Genomic DNA, 2,901 nt, shown 5'->3' on the forward strand with positions numbered 1-2,901 from the left:
ACACAGGGCTCGATCCCATGACCATGAGATCCGGGTCTTGAGAGATCCTGACCCAGGCAGAAATCAAGAGTTGAATACTTAACCAACTGGGCCACCCAGGTGCCACAGCTGAGTTTGTTTTCAATTTGGGGGCATTGCTTTTTTCTTTATATATTATTATTTAACCATGCAACTAATTTTCATCACTCTGAAGGAAAAACTCTATACCAAGATACATTCACCAAAAGTCTCATTTTCATCCTTGACTATTCCACGCTGCTCTTTTCTTCCACCCAGGGGTAGCCATATAAATTAAATTAATAAATGATAAAATCAATTAATTTTTATTTTCATTTTTAACTAAAATTACACATCTATGTATATTTATATGTCTGTGTATATGTATGTGTGTGTGGGGTGTGTGTGTGTGAGGATGTGTGTTGATATGTTACATCCACTACTCATACCACTTTTGAGGTTTCTGAGATGTGGTAAGACAGGGGAGATACTTGCAATGCAGAATAGGGCAGTGTATTTTACAGACAAAAAAACCCCAACGGATTCAATTTGAATTTTACTCTGGCCTCCTGGAGAATCATATACCACGTGATCAGCATAATTTGAAAACGATTGCCACTAAAAGAGGTTAAACTTAGGACATTTTGTGATATGTGGGTTTTAGCAAATGGGACACCTGATTTTTTCCCCACGGCCACCAGGGTGCTTTTATAACTCAGAAGTGGTCAGACTTACCTTCACTGAAATTTTGGGGAGATGATTTTACTCCTGAGCCTCTGGGCCTTATTTTTTCTTGGCTTCATCACTGTTTGTCTAATTGGTTTTTCAAACATATCAATGCTTCTCTTGGGGAGGGGAGACAGTAGTCAGGTCTCCCCCAAGAGAGTCTTGGGCTCTGCACAGGCCCCTTACCTCTCCCTATCACTGTTGCTAACAACCGTAAGATTCACCAATCCCTCAATTTCACACAGGTCTGCATACTTGACTTTATCTTCAGTTTTAAGTGTGCCCTCACTGTGGCACGAGGCTTGAGCAAGACCAAGGTTACAGACTCCTGCATTCAAGTGCAACTGGCTCAGATCCAGTTGCGTGCATGCTGCGAGGCCCTGAGCTAGTCTCCAGTATGCCTAATCTCATTATAGTATCCTCATTATAGCCTGCCCATTTTTATATCCTCCTTTACATACTTACCCTGATCGCCATTTGATGATCTGTCCTTGACATCAGCATATTATGCTCTCCGATGTAGTTTCAAATCTGTGCCTGGTAAAATTCCTTTTTTCTCTCAGTGGCCGAGAACTGGGAACTGGGAACTGAAAGCATCACTGGGTTACATGGTGTTATACATGGATTACAGGGATTAATCCAACATTTCTGGGTCAGCTTCAGCAGAGAGATCTAAGCATCATAGAATGAATCCAGAACAGCTCAAATCCTCCATTGCTCCTTCAGTTGATGTTGCAGTATGAACATGGTTTCTGGAATCAGATTACTAGGTTACAATTCAGATTATACCACTCATTCATTACTCTGTAAACTTGGACATGTTACTTGACCATTATGTGCCTCAGTTTTCTGATCACCAGAATGAACACCACAACTACCTACTTCTTAAGGTGATTATGTGAATTGAGGAAGTCATACACTTAAAAGGCTTATAACAATGCTTTACACGTAAACGAGCACTCAATAAATAGTAGATATCTGCCATGATAAACATTACTTCATTATTGTCAAGTGATCATTAATAATCATAAGAGTTGGGGCAGCTGGGTGGCTGTATCAGTTAAGCCTCCACCTTCGGGTCAGGTCATGGTCTCAAGGTTCCTGAGTTTGAGCCCTGCATTGGGCTCTGTGCTGATCGCTCAGAGCCTGGAGCCTGCTTCAGATTCTATGTCTCTCTCTCTCTCTCAAATAAATAAACATTAAAAATTTAAAAAAAGAATCATAAGAGGTAGAATAGTATCTTGTGATCATTAATGCTTGGTATGGAACATAGAAAGCCCCAGGGCACAACACTCAATTTAATATAGCAGTCAACCTATGGGCTACAGCTCACCTATTGATTTAACGCTACTTGGAAGACAATAGTTGCACTTCTTAACTTGAGAGACATACTAAATGTCAATATCACTAAAATGAAAGGTGAGATCCTGTACTATTCAATCTCTACATAGAGTATCGCTCAAAACACACATTTCCAGAAGTTTAAACAATTCAACCTGTAGTTATCTGGTTTGGAGTTATTATCCTTTTTAGCTATTATAAGGTAGTCTTTGATTAAGACTTGGATAACTTTATAATGATATTGTCTATATAAAAATAAAGTGTATATCTATATCAGCATTTTAGTTACACACATCTTAAACAACAAGAAGTGTAAAGAGAAAATAGTTGCAATAGAGCTCTCACAATGCATAAATTGTTTTGTATAGTATACAGGAAACCACTATGTAACTACCTATATGCTAGTTAGAAGAAAATTACAACTAAAATTTGACTCATACCCTGTCACTTCCTCCAGTAATTTAACCCCTATTAAGTTCTTACCAAAATTAGAAAAAAAATATTCTTTTGCTTTCCTCACTTTCTTATCTTAACTTCCAGAATAGGGTGCTCCACTGATCGACCTTCTTGCAGACTTCTCTGTACAGAAAAAGGATCGATTTAACTGATTGGAGAGATGGGCAGCGCCTCTAGCTCTTTTAACCACATTAACCTCTGGAAGGAGCCCTTGCATTAAAGGCAAAGGGGGTGTCATCACATCCCTGGCTCCCTTCCTTTGCAGTTAGGGAGGTTTGAGGGAGACTGACATCTCCCACATGGCTGGTTGAGTATCTCTCTCTAGATCTAACTTTTCCTATAAATAAGTCTCAACGTCAAGCAAGATTTCGGGGGTGGAAT

At 39.4% G+C, this 2,901-nt stretch overlaps 1 long non-coding RNA gene across 1 annotated transcript in view; it reads right to left on the bottom strand.

Moving 5' to 3' along the window:
* The window catches only part of LOC115291751, a 5,103-nt gene extending 3,374 nt beyond the window's left edge, over positions 1 to 1,729 (bottom strand). The window contains exon 1 of the long non-coding RNA XR_003908656.1: positions 1,189 to 1,729. This is a non-coding gene — a long non-coding RNA (uncharacterized LOC115291751). The remainder of the gene's footprint in view (positions 1 to 1,188) is intronic.
* Between the last annotated feature and the right edge of the window lie 1,172 nt (positions 1,730 to 2,901).

This window comes from Suricata suricatta, chromosome 5 (assembly GCF_006229205.1).
Source record: "Suricata suricatta isolate VVHF042 chromosome 5, meerkat_22Aug2017_6uvM2_HiC, whole genome shotgun sequence".
Lineage (NCBI taxonomy): Eukaryota > Metazoa > Chordata > Mammalia > Carnivora > Herpestidae > Suricata > Suricata suricatta.